We start from the raw sequence: 23,872 nt of genomic DNA, 5'->3' as shown, positions 1-23,872 counted from the left end.
GTAATGATATAAATTATAATCTAATTAAGTAATTAATAATTATTCCAACCAGTTATTTAATTGATGCCGTATAAAGTCAGATTAATATGATTTAATTGCACTTACTAACAAACACTAAATGTTTGATGGCACAACATCCACCTGGTATAAAACTTAGCTGTTGGCTCTTTCTATAGGACATAATAATTTCTTTTTAAATCATATATTTTAAAAAAAGATAGTGTTGAAAGTGATAACCAGTATCATAATGCATGGAATTATTTCAAGATGCAAAGAATTTGAAAAAAAACAAAGACACTTTCTCTTTGTCACACCCTGATCAGGCATTATCCAGAATGCCTGATCAATTCTGATACAGAATATATTCTATAATTCTTAAAACATTTCATATATAATTGTGATGAATATTGAAATGTATTTAACCAAAAATGTAATTCTTTACCATGATTTGAGGAGATTGTCAGTATTTGATAATTGAGCAAGAACTAGTGTTTATTTAGTATGATTGTTATTTACATATTGTTCAGGTTTGGGTTATGATTATGTTGAGAATGAGCTTCATATTTACTTCACAGAGATTTTGCTGGCTTCAGGACATTTTCAAGTTGGGTTTTTATCTTTTGATATGACTTTTCAAAATTTTAGAACAACTTTAGGACATTTTGGATGACAATCATTCAGTATCCTAGAAAAGGAACTGGTCTGAATCCCTGTTTGTGTGTATTTGTATTAATTAAGGAAAAGTCATGTTCACACCAATATTTTTTAAGCATACTTGGGATATATGTTTAAATATCTAATGAACTCCAGGTGTCCAAATACCTGATATTTGCATTTAAATGTATGTTGCTTCATGCAAAAGTAATACTTGTCAATTCACATGTGATTTGTTAAATAAAATATACATTATTTACTGTTATGTCCTTCTTACTAAGTAACAGTCATGATGTCAACAGGTAATTTTGTTGATTAAAGCTTTGCACTTATGACATATTTACGTCTTTGGATGGCATTTAGAAGAGATACACATAAGGAAGAGAATTTAAAGATGGTGGTGTTGCTCATAATTAAGTTGACATCAATAAATTCTCTTCCTCATGAGATATTTGTTGTACTTAATTTACATGTTTAGTTGTTAACAGTAATAATTCTTGGATTCATGACAAGTCTTTATAATAAAAGATCATATATGAATTTTAATTTGTGTTGTATATTTTATCAATGAAAGTTAATTGATGGGAAGTACTTCAGATACTTTTGCCATCGCAGGTCTCCCTTTTCTGGAACATGGATCAGACTGATTTGCCATAATCATGGCAGTTGCAGGTGCTCATTTTATCTTGGATCCTCTCAATGTTTTCCACTGTTCTCACATCCATATACCTAATTACTGGCTGTTTATTAAGTCCAATATTCATTTCTGGAAGTGTGACCAGGGATTTATATCTAAATTTAGAATTCCACACTAAGTGCCCTATGCAAACAGATTGGGTACAAAACTAATAACATAATTTCCTTACACTCTGCATTGTCTTAGGATGGCATAGATATGTTAACACTTTTGAAGAGGGACAGTTTACTGACATCTACTACAGATTTGGGTCTGAATATCAGCCTCTGAGCAGGTCCAGATTTATCCCTGGTGACATGCCCGACCCCATGTTCCAGATGCCTATATAAAATATATGTTATGATTAATTTATTATATAATAAAACCAATGTAGCAGTGAGGGGAAATAATGTACTGCTTTGATTTTATCAACTGCTCGTTTGTGTTTATTCATTAAAAAAACCTACTAACTCTATGCCTTTCAGGTTATATTGGTTTTACTTAGAGCAGACAAAACATGTGGGCAGTGGAACTGTTGACAATCTATTTATAGATATCCACATGATTTGTAACTTGTGCTTGTGTTTACGGTTTCCAGTACTTTCCATACACTTAAATTACGATGGAAAGTAAAAACAAAATTTAGTTACCCCGCCCTCGGATGAATAATATATTACTGACATGCTGTAAATTGGCAATATAATATACACTGCCGGACATGAGTGCTTCGAAGTGCACGTTTCGAACGTTCAGCCATGGTGAGTTCCTCATTGACCGATACACCATCACATCGGACATATGACTCATTTTCACTCCCCATATGCAATTTGAAAACTAAAATAGAACCCATAACAGATCCTATATAACTCTCTTTAGATATTTTTGACACACTTATGGTAACAAAGCATTCTGAGCCAAATTCATCGCCTGCGCATTCAAGTTTCGCCGGCTGTGGCGCCATAGCTAATAGCCAGTGGTTGTCCCCCCCCCCTAACGACTAAAACGAGGACGGCAGCTTGTGACGTCATAACATTTAGGAGAACTATGACGTCACAATACCAAGGTGACGATGGACAAATAACTTATTTATGAATGAAATGTTGCTCTTTTGAAACAATGTAGGTTCGTGATCAAAATGTAGCTGATATATTGGGAAAATTTAAAAGTTGCCGCTTCCACATGTATCTAAATGTTCACTGAATGGAATCGTGTGGTTGTGTGGCTGTTTTATTTGTGAACGGTGAAGATTCATTCTTCTTTTTAATTTAAGTTCTGTCTTTCCGATATACTTTTCCTTGCATCCACTACAAACAATCATGTAAATAACATTTCTAGTATCACAAGTCATATTTTGTTTTACAGTAAATTTAGTGTCCTTTGTAATATTGACTGAACAACTTCCAATTATATTGCTGCAAGTAAGGCAACGTTTGTCACCGCACTTAGAAACCTGTGGAGTGATGACAACAGTATCAAATTTAGAACTTGTCAAAATCTTTCTATGATTTTTGGGTTGTCTTTGGCTGTTGATAATTTTGTATTTGCTCAATATCTTCTCAATTTTAATACTTTGATTCAAAATAGGCAGGCATCGTTGAACCATGGATAATGCTTTTTCATGATTAGGGTTGAAGGTAGATACTAGAGTTTTAAAAAATTATTCCCCATATTGTTTTCTTCAGTCCTTTCTCTCAGTTTTAGTTGCTCAATACTTAGCGCCTTCTGTATGGTATCTTCAATTAGCTGTGCGGGATAATTTTTATGGAGTCTACTAACGTCGACATCGCTTAAATCTCCTAGATTACCTGTGAATGTAACTTCTTTCCGCTTGTATACATTATCTTGTAAGTGTAAAGCGTATAACTTACCATCTGTACCGGGTTTACCGAATCCTTCTGTGTCTCAGAGATCGGAAAGCGCAATTGTATTACATTGTCTGAGTGTTCCAGGGCCTGATGAATCAACCATTATTTATAATATGGAGTGTTACACTTAAGTATCCTATATGTACAGGTTGATGTTTTACATCTAATACAGAAATTTTGAGGTCTGAAATAATACCACGCCTTAATTTTTTATATTGTAATGATGAGAAAGATTCCGTTCTACCGCTATTGTATTTTTCATCTTTGACTGGAACAGCTCTGAGTAGAGTTGAAGGACTTTCGAGTTGAATATTATCCGTTGTACTGATCTGATCAAGATGGATGCACAACTCTTTATAGGGTAATTTAACTCCATGCAATGTTTCATTGGGTGGTATTGCTATCATTCCGCTTTCAAATCCAAGTGTATCTGCTAAGTTCGTACTTAGAATTACACCCCTTTCTCCAGCGCTTAAAATCAGCATCCCGTTCGACTCATTTTGTGTGAGACTAACTCCCAAAGGCTTAAAAAATTCATCATTGAGTGAGCATACGCTGTAATACCAATCAGGTATAGTCTGTTTGTCTATACGTATCAATAACTCATTATTACCTCTTGCAGTACTTATATTGGTCCACCGCGGGTAATACGTTACATCACAGATAGCGACTTCAAGTTGACCAGCCGAGTTATCGATAGTATGAAGCAGTTGAATAGACTGACCATTTGTTATTCCCGGGAGTGTGACATACATATTAAATATACAATGATACTATATCATAACTTAAATATGAAATCAACTTATATTACTAATCAGTCAAATTTTAGTAAGTGCCTCTGGTGCTAATTTTGTTGTTGAATTCCCTGATATCTTTGAAAAAATACAGGTTCACGGCAACTAGCGATAAAATGGTGCACGATTGGTTTCACAATCCAATGCAATTTTTGCAGAATCAGTTAAACTTTGCCATATGGTGTGCCACAACAGGATGTGGTGTATCTCTTTATGCCCCAGGATTTGAACTAAATAAGTCTGTTTTATCATTTCACGTGTACTATCAGATTAGACGTATACTTAAAGAAATTAGTGCCCCATTACCACAGGATCGAGCATGGAATGCATCAAATAATCCATACAATAGGTTCGCGTATGAACGTATTTGTCAGGAATTTAATATTTCTACGAGTAAAGATTGGCGTATTAAAGGAATTAACCATGGTCTAGGTGTTCCGTACAGCTACAGCGGACAAAAAACTGTTAAAGAAGAAAGCGATGATTTAGTTAAAAAAAACTCATCAACCATTCGATCCATTTAAGTTGTTACAAAAAAAAATCTTTTTGTAAAACAACCAATTAGACATTTGAATCATTTTGCATATACCATTAAACCAAAATGGTTTTGTGAGAGAGTTGAAGGCTTTATAGCAAAACAAGGTGGTCTACATGGATATTCTCGAATGAGAAAAGCTGAATTGATCGATTTACTCGGTTTGGAATACAACAAACCCCAGACTGTTAGAGAACTCAAAGCTCAAGCAAAAAACAGTGGGCTGAGAGGTTATTCTCGAATGAGAAAAGCTGAATTGATCGCTTTACTAGATAATAATCAACCCGATGATGTTGATAAAAATCAACAAGAATTAAAATTTGTAGCCACATCCGCTATATTTAGATATAGCAAATTATATGCCCTTCAAAGGTGGATCTTATATAGATTTACCCCCGTATTATAAAAAGAAAAAAGCCATAATTTATGTAAAAAATAAAGGCAATGACTGTTTAAGAATGATGATAAGATCTGCATTGTTCCCCGTAGATTCTAAAATTGCAAATAGACCTTCTAGCTATCCTCAAAACGATGGACTAAACCTCGATGGTATAGAAGAACCTACACCAATATCACAAATTGATAAGGTGGAAAAGCAAAATAATTTAGCTATAAATTTTTCGGACATTCTTCTAAAGGAATTGTTGTACACAGGATAAGCTCCGCTCCGGGACATATTCCCAGAATCAATTCATTTCTGATCGAAAAAGATGGAAAATATCATTATACATGGATAAAGAGTTTAGGCAGACTATTATGCGATCAAACAAAACATGCAGGAAAGAAATATTTCTGCGAAAGATGCCTACATGGGTACAGCAGACAAGATTTGTTAGAAGCGCATAAAGAAGACTGCTGAGGTGTTGGACAGAATTCTATCAGGATTGATATGCCTAAAGATGGGAAAATATATTAAAATTTGAACATTATTGTAATCAAATGCCAGTACCGTATGTAATTTACGCCGACTTCGAAGCGCTTATCAAACCTATAGAAAATAATCAAGATAGTAGTTTTACATACAAAACTCAAGAACATATTCCTTGTGGGTTTGGATATATAGTTGTAAGGTATGATGGGAAAACAAACACGCACGTGATTTACAGAGGTCCCGATGCAGCGGGAAAGTTCCTAGAATATCTACAAAATGAAGAAAGAATAATCAGGGAAAATTTATGGTGTTAGAAACTCATGTGTATGACAAGGGATGATTGGAGGGCCTATAAGAAGTCAACGAGTTGTCATGTTTGTAATAAACCCCTGAATGGGGATTCCGTAAGAGATCATTGCCACTTCACGGGTAATTATCGGGGAGCCGCGCATAACGAGTGTAACTTGAAACTAAAAATGAATTCTCAAACAATACCCATCCCCATTGTGTTTCATAACCTTAGAGGATACGATTCACATCTCAAAGACCGACGGCGGTTTAACGTGCATTCCTAATAATATGGAAAAATATATATAATTCTCGTTGACTAAAACTATACATTATAGGGACAAGGATGGGTAAGCCAGAATAAAGCAAATTAATGGACTTAGATTCATAGACTCCGTACAGTTTCTGTTATCTTCCCTGGACAATTTAGCTAATGCGAACAATCCCGATGACTTTGCGATAACAAATAAATATACCGTAAAGATAACTCGTCATTTGTTGTTGAGAAAAGGTATATATCCTTACGAATATATGGATGATTGGTCTAGATTCAACGAAACTAAATTACCACCCCTTGAATCATTCTATAGTAACTTAACAGAATCTAAAATAACAGATGCCGATTATGAACACGCTCTGACGGTGTGGGATAAATTAGGTTGTAAGAATTTAGGTGATTATCACGATCTGTACTTAAAAACCGATGTACTGTTACTCGCCAATATATTCAAGATATTTAGAAAGACATGTTTAAAACATTACAGTTTGGACCCGGCATTGTACTATTCCAGTCCCGGACTATCGTGGGATGCATTGTTGAAGAAGACCGGCGTAGAACTAAAACTACTCACCGATTATGATATGCACTTGTTTATTGAGAAAGGATTAAGAGGTGGTATATCGATGACAGCGAAAAGGTATTCTAAGGCTAATAATAAATTAGTGGAAGGATATGATCCGAGTAAACCCGACACGCATATATTATATCTCGACGCCAACAATTTGTACGGATGGGCTATGAGTCAACCTTTACCAACGGGTGGTTTTGAGTGAGTCGATGATATCGAAGTGGATGATATCCATAATATCAATGCGAATGATGAGAATAAAGGGTACATACTAGAAGTTGACTTGGAATATCCAAATTCAATACATAAAGACCATAACAGTTATCCGCTAGCTCCCGAAAGATTAATGGTGAATAAAGATTGGATGTCGGAATATCAACGCTCCTTGATGGGTAATACAAGGTTAGCTAACGTAGAAAAACTCGTACCAAATTTGATGGATAAGACAAAATATATAGTTCACTACAGAAATCTCCAGTTATATCTATCGTTAGGTATGAAACTAAAGAAAATACACAGAGTTCTAAAGTTTGATCAAAGCCCTTGGATGGAGCCCTATATAAGGCTGAACACAGATTTAAGAAAGATAGCCACCAGCGATTTTGAAAAGAATCTATATAAGCTCATGAATAACTCAGTATTTGGTAAAACTATGGAGAATCTAAGGAAGCGTGTTGATGTTAAATTGGTCAGATCTAATGAGGAAGAAAGACTCAGGAAACTTATAGCCAGTCCGGCTTTTAACAGAAGCAAGATATTCGATAACGACTTAGCCGCGTTGCATATGCAGAAGAGTAATGTAAAATTCAACAGACCGGTGTACGTTGGTATGAGTATTCTTGACTTGTCAAAATACTTAATGTATGACTTTTATTACAATGAACTTAAGAAGCAATACGGCGATAGATGCGAGGTGTTATATACCTACACAGATTCTTTGTTGATGGAACCACAAACCGAGGATGTGTATAAAGATATGGCAGAAAAAATAGATATGTACAACACGAGCGATTACCCAAAAGATAATCCACTGCACAGCGTAGTAAATAAAAAGGTATTAGGTAAGATGAAGGATGAATGTGCTGGGACCCCTATAGCAGAGTATGTAGGATTAAGACTCAAGATGTATTCTATAAAAAACGTCCGATAATGGAGAGATAAGAAAAGCTAAGGGTGTTAAGAAGTATGTGGTAAAAAAGCATATCAAACACGAACAGTATAAAGAATCATTATTCAATGGTAAAACGATCAAACACGAGATGAACTCTTTAAGAAGTACCAATAAGAGGATATTTGGATTAAGAATGAACAAGACATCATTATCCCCCTTAGATACAAAGAGATGGATTGATAAGGATGGTGTAACTACCTTTGCTTATGGTTATGGCGGTAATACTGTATCATTGGGAACTATGAACATCTCTTCTCGTACAAATGCCCTACCCGGTCCATCTTTAAGATAATAAAGAATAGGCTCTCCTTCTTTCATAACCAACCAACTAATGTTATATATCTTAAGGGACCAGATCGGATCGGTTGCGCGACGTAGGCCTCCCTCGAGTTCACCGGGCTGGTATAAATATCTTACGCTTACTCTATCCGGAAGTTTTTGTTCTTTGCCTCTCCTCGGTGCTGAAGATTCGGAAGTCACGGATTTCATTTTAATAGCATCGGATGGTTTCTTCCCGATTAATCTCGTTACTTCATTATTCAGCGCTGATACAAAAGCTGATAATCGTGTCACCCATTCGGCTGATCTTAATCGATCCGATTTCATTTCGATCCCATACTGATAGCCAAACAAACGTTCCGCTAATGTCCGGTTAAATCTTTCGACGATAGCTTGACTGCGGTGGGCCTCTTTTTCGACGCGCCTGATTTCGACATCGTGCTTTGTTAACAGTTAGGTTACTTATCCCATAAACTCGCGACCAGGATCTACTTGAAATAGCTTAGGCCATTTTAGTGGTCTGCGTTTATATATGCGACTCAGTGCATTAGCTACTTCTGTTGAATCTTTGGAAGTTAATGGCTCAGCCTCTTTGTATCGACTAGCCACATCCACTACGGTTAAAGCGTATTTATACGTTTTGCATCTTACCTTATCATGGGGAAGAAACAAGAGGTCAGCCTGATGAACTTCATTCGTTGTAAAAATATCAAACTTCTTCCTCGGTATATAACGCGGTGCTGGTAGGTATATTTGCCACATCGCTTATTTCTTTAGCCAATCCTTGGCCACATCTTTAGATACCTTAGCCGCAGTGGCTAATTTTGCTCCTATACCTTTCCAATATCCTCGTGGGCTACAGTAAATTGTATTCATTATTAATTAATATTGATGATTCTTTTAATATGAATCATGACGATCGTCGAATCGCATCATCATTTTGACATAAAAACTTCCCTCTGTAGTGGTGGTATAGGTATATGAATCTGCCTCCAGTGGAAGTGACCCAGAACCCGCATCATCTATACTACTGTTCCAGCACATTCATCCTTCATCTAACCTAATACCTTTTTATTTACTGCGCTGTGCAGTGGATTATTTTTTTGGCAATCGCTTGTATTGTACATATATATTTTTTTCTGCCATATCTTTGTACACATCCTCGGTTTGCATTTCCATCATTAAAGAATCTGTATCGGTATATAACACCTCACATCTATCACCGTATTGCTTCTTAAGTTCATTGTAATAAAAGTCATACATTAAGTGTTTTGACAAGTGAAGAATACTCATACCACTGGACACTGGTCTGCATATGTAATGCCGCTAAGTCATTATCGAATATCCTACTTCTTGTAAAAGCTGGACTAACTATAAGTTTCCTAAGTCTTTCTTCCTCATTAGATCTGACAAATTGAACATCAACACGCTTCCTTTGATTCTCCATTGTTTTACCAAATATCGAGTTATTCATGATATGTTATTCAGATATCTTTCTTAAATCTGTGTTCAGTCTTATATAGGGAACTTAAGAATTCTGTGTATTTTCTTTAGTTTCATGCCTAATGATAGATATAACTGTAGATGTCTATAGTGAACTATATATTTTGTCTTATCCATCAAATTTGGTACGAGTTTTTTCTACGTTAGCTAACCTAGTATTGCCCATAAAGTTATGTTGATATTCTGATATCCAATCTCTATTGACCATTAATCTTTGGGGAGCTAGCGGATAACTGTTATGGTCTGTTGGATATTCTAAGCCTAAATACTTCCAGTATTTACCCTTTATCTGAGTCTTTGGGAATATTATTCACATCAATATCGTTTACCCACTCAAAACTGCCCGTGGGTAATGGTTGACTTATAGCCCATCCATACAAATTGTTGCTGTCGAGATATAATATGCGCGTAGTAGGTCTACTCGAATCATATCCTTCTACTAATTTATTATTGTCCTTAGAATATCTTTTCGCTGTCATTGATATACCACCTCTTAAACCTTTCTCAACAAACTAGTGCATATCATAATCAGTGAGTAATTTTAGTTCTACACCGGTCTTCTTCAACAATGCATCCCACAAGCCAAGGACTGGAATAGTACCATGCCAGATCCAAGCCATATTGTTTTAAACATGTCTTTCTAAATATCCTAAATATGTCGGTGGGTAACAATACATCTGTTTTCAAGTACAGATGATGATAATCGTCTAAATTCTTACAACCTAATTTATCCCACTCATTAAGAGCGTGTTCATAATCAGCATCGTTTATTTTAGATTCTGTAATTAACTGGTACAGCAAAGCTTAAGAAAGCTGCTTTCTAAGTGGCTAACGTTGACTTCCTGTTAGTCATTTAATTGGTAGGTCATAGTTCGCGAAAGGTTGTTCTGACGTGACCTGTAATGGGATGTCCTCGGCGATAGTGAGAACTTGTATCTGATTTTAATGAGATTGAGGTAATCTAAACATGTTATTTATCCTGTTTTCTTTATTTAAAGCATTAATTGTTTATTGTTAAGCAAGTTTATCTCTGCAGCCCTTGTAATATGCAGCTACCAACAACAACAACAACAACAACAAACGTTTATTTCGCTTCAAGGTCATAGCTATGACATATTGAAGGTACAAATGGAGATTTATGGTGACACGAGGCAGGAGACGGACGTGCGTCAACTATACGTTTAACGGCAACAGACTCATAAATTTAATTAAACATCTTGAGGATTTCTTTTACAAACTGTGCTTGTTTTCTTTGTTCTAATACACTTTCAGTATTTAGTAGCATATCAAGTGTAATCGTATTAGGTCTTGTAAAGTACTTCTTTTGAATATATTGCTTACGCAAGTTATGCAGAAAAGGACAAATTAGTAGATAGTGATATTCGTCAGCTAAGTCATGTTTATTACAGTGACTACAAATTCTGTCTTCTCGTGGTATATTTTCCCATCGCCCCTTTTCTATTGGTAATCTATGGTTTGTGGATCTTATTTTAGTAATCGGGATACTGAGTCTTTAGGGGAGCGACAGCAGATAATTTTCTAACTGGATTTTATGTTTAAATATTCGGTAAAAATACTGCCTTGGGGGAGTTGTTTATCCAACTTGTCCAAGTCTGGCTGAACTGATCAAAGATACGTTGTTTAATAACACATTTTAATACGTTTATATTTGGCATGAATTGTTGGTTCCATATAAAACTAAGGCCTAATCCATCAAATAGTCCTTTAACATATTCGAGCCAGCTGTATTTATGGTTACCAGAGTCTGCAAATAATATATTATACATAACAGTACACAATTTCGTTGGTTTATTATAAATTATCTTAGACCAGTAAGTCAAAATTCTTTGTTTAATTAAATCCGTAATAGGGGTTCTTCCAAGCTCTCCATATATTAAATAGTTGGGTGTGCTTTTTTTTACCCTTAGTATATATTTTAAGAAGTCCGTGTGAACCTTTTCTATCATATCTAGTTTACCAAATCCCCAAATTTCGGAACCATATGTTAATATAGGCACGATTGTTTGATCAAATAATAATAGCTGGCAGTCTATTGGTAAGTCAAGGTTACGTATTCTAATATGTAGTAAATGCATAGCTTTTCTAGCTTGAGCCACTAACGACATCTTGGCTGCTAGGAAGTTTCCAGTTCGTTTAAAAACCAGACCCAAGTACTTATATTGATCTACTACTTCAACAACATTATCGCCTATCTTAAACACATCATTGTTTTTTCTTGATCCAAATACAACCACCTTAGTTTTATCAATATTAATATTCAACTTCCACTGTTTACAATATTCATAAAAAAACATTCATGTTATTTTGAAGGTCATAGGCGTTATCTGCAAGTATAATAGTATCATCTGCATATAGCAAAACAATAATGTTTTTACAGATTCTATCTACTTCAACTTCCGATATAACATCAATACCTTTACACATTTTCTGTTGTAGATATTCTTCAAGGTCATTTAAGTACAGGGCAAAGAGAATTGGCGATAGATTTTCCCCCTGTCTAACTCCGATATCACTAGAGAAAAACGATGAATTTTCACCATTAGCAACAATACACGACTTTATGCCTTGATACATGTTGAATATGATCTGGAAGCATTTACCTTGTACATTTGTTTTTAGTAATTTTTGCCAGAGTCCAAAGCGCCAAACGTTATCGAAGGCCTTAGAGAAATCTATAAATGTACAATATAGTTTCTTTTTGTGTGCCCTAAGGTATTCAATGAGGGAGTGCAATACGAACATGTTATCAACAGTAGAATATCCGTGTCGAAATCCTCCTTGTGATTCTGATAACAAATTATTATTTTCTAGATAATTATTAATTCTTTCACTTAAAATAGAGGTAAACAATTTACCGATGCAGCTTAAAAGAGTAATAGGTCGGTAAGAGTTCGGATCTTTACGATCACCTTTTTTATAAATAGGTTTGATCAATCCGAGGAGCCATTCTTCTGGTACTATGCCTGTATCAAATATAATATTAAATAATTTATGATACACTTGGATAAACAAATCAATAGTATATTTCAAATATTCATTTAGGATTTCATCTCTTCCAGGCGATTTATTTGTCTTAAGATTCGAAACTGCCTTCGTAATTTCTGCTTGTGTTATTTCCTGGTTAAGGATATGGTCATCGTTTCCGTCAACTTGCAGTTCTATATCAGAGTCCATTTCTGGAGATGTATTAATGTTTTTAAAAAACGTAAAGAAAGAGTCAAGATCAATTCCCTCTGGTTTCGTTTTTTTCTTAAATTTATTCAGTAACTTCCAATAATCTTTACTGGACTTTGTACGCATATTTTGCATCGTTTTCTGCATATTAAAACCATACTGTTTGATATACTTATTCATAACCTTCTTATATTCTTTGCTGGCAAATACCAGCCGATTCGTCTTGCATCAAAACACGGGCTGTGTACCCGCGGGCAAATGACCACGGAGTACTCTGATCACTGTGTCTGATTAACGAGACTGATTAATAAGTGATGTCGGTAATTCGTTGCAAATTAGCTGGGTTGGAGTCGGAGTTCAAGACTGTCGGATTAACGGGTCTAAATAGCACTGATTTAATCGGTTCCAATCATTAGTGTCGGATAAAGCCGATTGTCGGATTAACGAGTGTCGGATTAACGAGACTTGACTGTATTCATAACGATTTGTGCCTTTTCTAAGCAACAAATGCTGTGTTAACCTTTAAGTATATTGATTTGTTATTGCAAAGTCATTGGTATTGTTTGCATTAGCTAAATTGTCCAGGGAAGATTAAAGAAACTGTACGCTATCTATGAACCTAAGCCCATTACTTTGTTTGGTTCTCGCTTTCCCATCCTTGTCTGTATAATGTATAGTTTTAGTCAACGAGAAAGATATTTATCTTTCCATATTATTAGGAATTCACGTTAAACCACCATCAGTCTTTGAGATAGCTTGCATGATGAGATGAGAATCATATCCTCTTAGGTTATGAAACACAACGGGGATTGGTATTGTTTGAGAATTCGTTTTAAGTTTCAAGTTACACTTGTTATGCGCGGCTACTCAGTAATTACCCTCGAGGTGACAATGATCTCTTACAGAATCCCCATTCAGGGGTTTATTACAAACATGACAACCAGTTGACTTCTTATAGGCCCTCCATTCATCCCTCGTCATACACATGGATTTCTTAACCGATAATATTTTCTCTTCATTTTGTAAACATTCTAAGAACTTTTCTGCTGCATCACAGGAGCATTTGTATTCCCATCATACCTTACAACTATACATCCAAACCCACAAAGAGTATGTTCTTGAGCTTTGCTTGTAAAACTACGTTCAGTATTGTGTTCGGAACAGTATTGTGTTCGGTATTTTCTGTCCGTTTTAAAAGTGCTTTCAAGTAAGCGTAAATTATGTATGGTTCTGGCATTTGATTACAACAATGCTCAAATTTTAATATATACACGTCTGACTGCAGGCATGAGACAAAAGTTAAGCACACTCCTATTTCTGAACCATGACAAATGGTAAAAATCATGGCATGGGATGACTGTCCACAGGAGCTGGGTGATACCAATGTCATCCGATAGAACAAACATTTGACAACAAATAAAGAAGATATTGGTGATTTGTGATTGAAATTTACTGACAAAAACATCATGGTAATACAGGTACTGTTTTTGACCTTAGACAATACCTAAAAGAAGTATGGAGCTGCAGGATTAAGTAAGCGAGTTACGTTTGATGTTTCATGTGAAAATGTTCCTTAAAGTCTCTACTTGACATGACACGTGAAACAGATCAGTAGCGGGTATAATCGCCAGTGCCGGGATGACACATTCCACCCTATGTCTCATGCCTCCAGTCAGATGTTGGATCTGTTGATGGGTCAACAACAACCACTCCTAATGCAATGCTGCTTCCAATTGGCGTAAATCTTGTACAGGAGGATCCCGTGCCTGTATGCGTCGCCCCAGAATATCCCAAACATGTTCAAGGGGGTTCAAATCTGGGCTCATTGCTGACCAGGGTAGAGTCGTTATTGCATTGGCCCTCATGTAATCCATGACTGCATGCGAACGATGAGGCCTGGCATTGTCATCCATGTACTGAGGTCGAGTAGCAAGAAGGTGGTTGTCAAAATGAGGAACAACGACTGGCCTCAAAACGTCCCGGAGGTACTGAGCCCCTGTTAAGTTGCTCCTTCAGGTGACCAAATCCAACATGCAATCATGAGCGATACACACCCAAACCATTACCGAGCCCCCGCCGTATGCAACAGTCGGTTCAATGTTTTCAGATTCCAGTTCTGTCGCGCAATACACCATGTTAAACGAGCAGCTTTGTGGTGATCTCTCAACAAGGGACGCTTTATGACTTGTCTAACCCTCAGTCCTGCTGCTTTCAGCCGGTTCCTGACGGTTCTGGTGCTGAAACGACGATTGGGCAACCACATCTGTTTCAGACGAGTACTTGTTAAAAAGGGTTCTCGGCGTATGAGATGAAGAAGGTCCCTGTCTTCGCGATGTGTCATCACAGGAGGTCTTCCAGATCTTGGACGGTCCTGTACATCACCAGTCTGAGCATGTTTCTCGACTAAACAGCTTACGACAGTGTGATGATACCCCAAATTCCGACCAATGGCATAACAAGACATTCCTGCGTTATGCATGCCGATTATTTGCCATCTTGTGGCGTTTGATATTCACCTTCGTGGCATGGTAACACAATGTCATGGAATAACTGTTTAAAACAGCTTTAGAAAGCAATTTTAACGTTTGCATATACTGCTTTTAGAGATACTCGAGGGTAGCATGCTGCACGGGCATACCATGCATGGCACGTGTGCTTTCATCACGCATGACTGATTACATCATCTCGAGAAAACACAATTCTTCCCGTAATTATATCTTTCATAACTGTTACAAATATTGGGACCAAACAATAATGAAATATATTAGGGTGTGCTTAACATTCTTTGTGTATATTTTTTATTTTCTTTAGGCATATCTGCCCAACACCTCTGCAGTCTTCTGTGCTTCTAAAAGATCTTGTCTGCTGTATCCATGCAGACATCTTTCACAGAAATATTTCTTTTGCTTATGGTCGTATAATAGCCTGTTTAAACTCTATATTCGTGTATAATGATATTTCCCATCTTAAACGACTAGAAATGAATTGATTCTGAGAATATTTTCTGGGGCTGAACTCAACATGTGTACAACAGTTCCTTTAGAATGTCCGAAACATTGATAGGTAAATTATTTTGCTTTTCCACCTGATCAAGTTGTGAGATTGGAGCCGGCTCATCTATACCTTCAAGTTTGAGTCCGTCATTTTGGGAATAGCTCGAAGGTCTATCTGAATTTTTGCTTGCGGGAAACAAGTCAGATCTTAACATCCATCTTAAACAGTTATCATCACTATTTTTTATATTAATTATGGTTCTTTTCTCCTTATAATAGGAGGGTAATAGATACAGACGAATTCTGAATTGGAAGCTCCCTGTCTAGAATTGTTACGCGCATATAGTTTTTTTCATTTCTTCATCGGTCATATACTCACACGCAAAAGAAACGCGAGTATGCAGTATACATGTTATTTATTTTCAACAGTAAAGACAAGACATACTAATAGGGCAAGATTGACAAAAATTTGACTAAAGACAGATTAATGGATTAAAAGGCAGATGACATAAGTGGTTTTTTTTCCAATGTTAAGGGCTTACACAGTTTCGGGTCAATACCCAAAATGTCAGTCAATACCTGGTGTGACAACCATTAGCATTGATCACTGCCACACATCTCCTGTTTATTGAGTGGATCAGACGATTTGTGAAGGCCCTAGGGATCCTCCTGCACACATCCAGTTGTAGGGACTGGGCGCACATTGTGCAGACGCCTTTTAACCTCATCCCACAAGTGTTCGATGGGGTTCAGATCAGGGCTGAGGGCTGGCCACGGTAGAACACGGATGTTGTGTTGTTGCAGAAAGGCCATGGTAGCTCTGGCAACATGGGGACGAGCGTTGTCATGCTGGAAAATGTGTTGTTGATGTTGTGCAAAAAATGGAACAACGTGGGGTCTGATCACTTGGTCGATATACCGCTGAACAGTGACGCCGTGTCCCCGACCTTGACAAACATTCGGAAAGCACGTTGGTCCAAGTCTCGCATTAAGTCCAATCCCTGCCCATATCATGACGCTAGGTCCACCCCATGGATCCCTTTCCACAACGATCACCTCGCCGCCGCCAAATTCTAACTTTTCCGTCTGCATGGGAGACACAAAAGCGACTTTCATCAGAGAAGATGCCTCCACTCACGATGACGCTAATTTCGATGACCCTGTGCCCACTGAAGTCGTGCTTGTCGATGCCGTGGTTGGAGAACAGGACGACGTGCTGGTCGGCGACATCTGAGGTTGTTGAAACGGAGACGTCGGATCACAGTGTCCCGGCTAATGTGTCGATTATGTGTTCCTATGGTCTGTCGAGCACTTTCACTTGCAGTTAGGAACGGATGTCGCTGGTGTTGAAGGGTAATCTGCCGATCTTGTCGAGGTGTGGTGACCCTAGGACGACCGCTCCGAGGAAGGTCATCTGTGGTCTGTGTAGCATTGTATCGATGCAGGAGACGGTAAATTGTGGTTATGTTAACGTTGAAATGACGGGCAACATCTTGGACAGACTCTCCAGCTTCCAAACGTCCGATAGCCTGGTTTCTCTGAATTTGAGTTAGGCGTGGCATTGTTGACCAAGGAGTGGTAGGTCCAAGAATCGGCCACAGTTTTATACCCACTACAGTTCGTGACAGTTCGTGCATTTTCGAGAAATGGGTGCATGATACCAACATATTCATTGAAATGGTGCGTTTTGGCGATTCGTTTTTGTTGTTGCGTTTTTACTCGGGGCTTCCAAAATGCAAACCAAAAATATTGATCACACCATCAGGCTTCACCACATGCTAAAACTCGTATCAATTTATGGTTCCGTGTTTGTTACCTATTTGCTTAAAACCACTTGCGTTTCTTTTGCGTGTGAGTATATTATCAATTTTTTCAGTGGTATAATTTTCCACCAGCTACCAAAGCCGCGAGTCTTTCTCTGTGTTGTTCTGTAACTGTAGGTTCTGGCTCATCTTATATCAGTTGTTCGAGAAGTTCGTCGCATTCCATCTCTTTAATGCAATACACTAGCTGATATGTAAGTCTAACATAATGAAATGTGAAATAGCCAATACGGCCCAAAATAATGAACTGTTGCAAAAGAATAAGGATTTCCACCCACATTATTACATAAATGGTTGCTGGTGTTCAATTTACCGCATTTTGCTAAATTTTGTTATACGTTTGCTAAAATGTGCTGGGCAGTTGCTAAGCGTTTGCTAAATTTTGCCAGGCAGTGGCTAAAATTTGCTAAGCAGTTGCTAAAATATGCTAAGCATTTGCTAAATTTTGCTAAGCAGTTGCTAAATTTTGCTAAGCAATTGCATAAGCAGCTGGTTGGTCAGTTTTTAATATGAGTTTAGAGTGCTTTGTGTCCTGCTAACAGTTTTCTGACTTTATCTCAATCGACCTTGGTAGAAATAACCTCAATTTCGTGTAGACATTCCTCAAATGAATCTCGGTCCTTTTAATGAAACAGGGCAATCCATCTTGTCTGCTCTCTGAGATCTTTCAGGACAGAGTTGTATTTTTCAGTAAGTACCATATGTCGTCCGGAGAATGCTAAATGTGAATGCATATCTTTCTTTTTGGTAAGTTCTTTACTCGCACTGCAGTCATCTATTATGAAAAGGGTTGATTCTCCTTTGAATGTTTCGTGGCATACTCCTAAACAATCTTTTAAACGATCATCCAGATCAACTTTTTGCGCCTCGGGATCATTCATTATCCAATCTCTTGGTAGGTATGTTTTATTAACGTTTATAATCGGGCACAGAATAATAATATGGGCAAATACATTATGATGATGACTTTGTAAAATATCTGGAATAAAAGCTGTTTTTTCCGCAACACGTTTGACTGCAGATGATGGCGCGGTGTGGTTCTTTAGGTAAAAGATTATTAATAGATCGCTTGCACTAATCTTCCATTTTGTATATTAAGTTGCGTATCCATAATCACGTACAAATATAAGTTTATTTTACCAGCCGTTTTGGCCTTGTTTGTTATCTGTGACGCCCTCACTAGCATTCTCTTACTTCTGGGCTTCGTCTTATAGAAGGGAGTTTTTTAATCTCATCCCACTGTTGATATGCTCGCATACATTGACTATATAGCTGATTAGGCATGCCCTCGATAGTCAATTCTATTTTTGTGATCTTGGGGTAAAAGAACGCCTCGGTATCTCTGGAACAAAGTTCAGAAGGGTCCTCAAACAACATTAAAATACCCTTCAATGATCTGGCAGGCATGTTTAGATTGATATTCCACGTTGTATCACTTTTGTCCCTGGAAATCTTTCGGTCCCGAAAAACGCAATCGTACAAAATGGCTCAACTTCCTGTATACTGGTTACGAATTTGTCTGGCTTATTCAGGATCTGTTATCATATCAAACTCCAGTGAGATATTGTCAATGTAATAGCTAGCTACGTCATCAGTGGATTTTTAATAATTCAGGATCTGTTATCATATCATACTCCATTGAGATATTGTCAATGGAATAGCTAGCTACATCATCAGTGTTTTTTTATTTAATCATTAAAAGTGAGTTCATATTCTAACCTATCGCCTAGTGATGCTTGATAGAAGGGCATATGGCTATCCAGAAATTCAAAGTCAAGCAGAATAAAGAATCAATTACCTAATGTATCAACAGCAGACTTCTACGATGGTATTATCACCACTATCAGCACCAACACACAGTCTCATGGAATTTTTATTACAAATACCTTGATAGTGTAAGTTTTCCCGTTTTTTTAGCTATTCTCCAGAGATCGATGTAACAGAAGTATACATCGCTGTCGTCAGTACTGAAGACCTCATTACCGCTAATTTTGATAGTGCTTTTCTTTGCAATTGCATTACCTTTGTTCTGAAACGAGATTTGGAAAACGAACTAGAAGTGTTTGATTTTAATCAATGGTACTCGGGTTATTAGTTTTTATTACAGACTGGCGAATAACGTTGTGGACTTAACTTGCGTCTGTATTGCAAAGACATTGTTTATATTGAAATTATGTTTCCTTATATTTAATTAAAAATCGATGATATTAATCTGCATAACCTAACCGATACCACTGCAGTCGAAGGGGGACAGACGAAACCAGTTTTATGAATCTTAATGAGAAACTTTTGCAATCAGCTGTCTTAAAAGAAGACAATAAATATGTTACTCCTATAGGCACCTGACTATTTCAAGTTTACAATAGATAGTAAAGGAATATTGCGACTGCGTTGCTCTCCAAATATTGATCTTGTAAATTCTTGTACTTGGAAACCCCTAGCACTGTCTACAGAAGCTGGGTGTTGTGGCAGCATCAACATTATTCGTATAATGAATTAGGTCTTGTAGACTATGACAACTCACAAGCAAATCTTTCTGCAAAGACTACTAAGGTTCTTCAGACTCTGCGGGCTGAACTTGCAGCCATAGATAAAGATAATTTGGAAGACATACCACAACACGCAAAGGAGGCCTCGGATGGTCTTGAAGATATCTTGGCAACCTATGAAGAGTCTACATTACAGGCACCATCCTTGGACTACAATATTAGAGAATTACAAGGCCTTGATAAGACAATGCAAACAATGCGGGGATCACTCATCAATAATATTGCCAAGCTAGATGAGCTAAACAAGCATATTGCTTATGAGAAAACAAAACTTACACAGACAGAAGATGAATTCAGTAGATACTTTTTTGCAGAAAGATTGAATGACTTAGAAGATGAAAGATCAGCCCGCTTGGAAGCAGCTTCCACTAATAGAGAAGCACTTTGTTCGCAAATCAGTGGAATTCGAGAAACTATTGATCAAGTCCTCAATGATGATACAACACTGGCCGAAAAAATTAAAACATTGTTCAGAGAACAGGGGACAGACAGACAGACAGATTTATTTTTTAAAAGGTCATTTGACCCATTGTACAAAATACATTTACATTATATTTATCTAAGAGTTACCTAATTGATACTTTAATTTGTGTTGAGAACACGTACATTAGAAATTTTGCAAATTTATCATTGTATCCTTGCTGGATAGTTAACAGACTATTTCTAAATATTTCAAAAATAATGATGAATAACTGTCTTTGGGATATACATTTTCCGCAGACTTGCATAAAGAGGACAGTTGTATATAACATGAAGTTCATCCTCCGCCTCCGTGGTCTAGTGGTAGAGCGTCCGCCTGGAGAGCGGAAGGTCGGGGGTTCGATCCCCGGCCGCGTCATACCAAAAGACGTTAAAAGATGGTACTTGTTACCCTGTCTGGCGCTCGGCATTAATGGGGTAAAACAAGGACTGGTCGGCTCGGAGTCAGTATACTGTGTCTGAGTGGGGTATTCATGTTAAACTGCGGCATGGTATCTCAGTGAACTAGCACTATATATCAGCATCAGTCCGGACTAGTACAACACACAAACACACACACGTGCATGCACGTCGCTATATAAGTGCAATAATCTTGGACGCGACGTTAAACCCAATTTCACCTCACCAATTACATGACAGTGTTTACACAAGAAGGCATCATCCTCAATATTAGCAACACCCCTACGAATAAGTTGAATACCAAGAGTATTTTGTCTACATTTAAATTTGGTTATCAGCCTTATATCTTCACAATGCTTGATATTTGATAAATATTTTCACAAACGATACAAGATTTACTCAGTTTATAGAATGAGAGAGTCTTGAAACGGACAATCTTTAACACTTTCGCTGAACATATGTACAAATAATTTTGCATTGCCAACACTTTGTGCAGCCCAAACATCCCCAAAACCATAATGACTTTGCGATGAGTCTGATATGCGATGCCCAGTTAGGACGTTTTCTATCAGCAATGGATAATAACATTTTATAACACTGGTATGGGTATCTGTTTGGACTCGTTTGCACAATCCTAAACCAATATTTAATGCATTTTCCATAATAAATAGTGTAGCAGGACTGGGTCCGATGCCCACAGACCACAGACACTACGGTGTTCGTCAATGGCCAATATTTATTTGCAGAAATTGTGAATGTGATTTAAAAGAAAATCAAGCAGGTGTGTGGGCCTGGGTTGATATCACACCTGGGGACGATGCCGCGCTAAGTTTCTGCACAGTAGTGCAAAACTCGTCTTTGAATTTGATCTAAGGTTCCCCAAAAACGATCCTTGTGAAAAAACACGTGAATATATATATGTCTTTATCCGTGGAGAGACCACAGTCCTTAGATGTCCAGCATACAGCATGGCTGTGTACCCAAGCTGGCCATATAGACAAAAGGCTTGAGTAGGTAGAGGGCTGGGGCTATTGTATTAGTTCACAGGGTGTGACAGTCACAAACAAACCATGCAGTAAGCATGCTTAGTAAGAGTGCTGTGACTGATGGTTTAGATTTTAAAGTAGGCTGAGCAATAAAATAAAATGACTACAACTGCATTTAATTATGTACATGAATTATACTAAAAAGGTAAAATACAAGAAACAGTCAAAATATGTAACTGCCACAATAGTGTGAAGTGGATACCTGCCACACTCACCATAGGCTACTGCATTTACAGTTCTGTAACCCGTGCGAAGTATAAATTTACAAAATTTGCGATGAACAATTTTAATCGTATTCCAGCACAATACATTAATATCGGAACATTTTTTTATCAAATAAACTGACGTCCAAAAGAAACTTTACCAGAGTTTGAAATCACTCTTGCTCAAAAACAACAAAACATACATGCATGAAGTAAAGTGTATTGAGAAGATCAATATATCAACATAATCAACACTGAAAATGACAATCATACCCCGACCGAGAATGACGTCAGAGCCCCCCAAAGTTGGGTGTTGTACAAAACTCGAGCTTTCAGAATCATGGACAATAGGCAGAGTACATAAACAATCGCTCACGTTCAATAACAAGTCATTGGCGTGTGTGACCACCAAATGCCCCAATACACGCAAAAACTCTTCGACGCACAGAAAAAGTCAGTCGTCTGATGAGGTCAGGTGGGATTTGACGCCATTCTTCCTGGAGGGCCAAAGTAGTAACCTACATCGGCGTAGGACCACTGAGATTTCTGGGACCGCTCAGATTTCTGGGACCAAGATGGCGGCACATCCGTTTCCGGTCACGTGACCTGCGCAGTGCATGATGGGTACCTGCGCGCGCATGCAAGATGGCGTCGCATCCGTTTCCGGTGGCGCGCGCCTGCAAGATGGCGTCGCATCCGTGTCCGGTGGCGTGCGCATGCAAGAGGGCGTCGCTTCCGTGTCCGGGGAGGAGGAGGGATAGGGGAAAAACCCGGAGAAGCGCACGTACAAGGTGAACAGGATCGACATTGAAAGAAGCGCGTCAAAAATCTTTTGTTGTTGTTGTTGTTGTTGTTGTTCTACACATAGACGTGGGGGTGGGGGGGGTGGTGGTGGTGGTGGTGGTGGTGAAGGGAGGGTGGTGGTGAAGGGAGGAAGGTGGGAGGAGGAGGAGGAGGAGGGAAGGGAGGAAAGGAGGAGACGGGTCATGGTGTTGGTTGGAGGATCGTCAAAGCAAAGGAGGATAGTTGTCTTTTGGGTGAGATGGCGATCCTGTTTTGTTTTTCTTCATCCTACAGACAACACAACACGACTATGGGTTCAACTTTTTTTTTTAATCCCCCGCTCACATGAACCAACACAACAAAACAAAAGTCACAGTATTAGGGGCGTCCCTGTGACTTTTGTGAACATGAACGTATGTACACGTATGTGAACGTATGTACAGTTTGAAAAAAAAGAACTTTGATAGTGAACGTATGTACATTTTTAAACGCAGTGGACGTATGTACACTCCTCAATCAGGAATGTTGACAGTCAGGTGATCGTAGGTTCAGTGAACAAGTGTCAGGTCAATAAGGGCAGAAAGGTTGGTTCTTTTGATGTAGGGTACGCGTCTGGGCACTCAGTCGAAAGGCAGGCATCTCATCCACAGGAACGGAGGTAGACACTTTGGTATGAAACCATGCTAATACCGTGGCATCATTCTTGGCGGTGTCCTTCCAGTCCAACGTATCTAACACTTGATTAAAAGTCCACCGACGCACGCGATAGGTCAACATGTAGAGACAGTACACGCCACACAACGTGCTGTATCCATGTTGTAAGGGGCGTGTATTCCATCGTTGTTGAATCTGACCCATGCGATTCAAAGTCTCTTTAAACAGGGGTAATGAATACAGTCCATAGCTATCCATCATTT

Source organism: Haliotis rufescens, unplaced genomic scaffold (genome assembly GCF_023055435.1).
Source record: "Haliotis rufescens isolate VD_foot unplaced genomic scaffold, xgHalRufe1.0.p SCAF_1, whole genome shotgun sequence".
In the NCBI taxonomy this organism is placed as follows: Eukaryota; Metazoa; Mollusca; class Gastropoda; order Lepetellida; family Haliotidae; genus Haliotis; species Haliotis rufescens.
Note: the sequence above shows the minus strand (reverse complement) of the source record.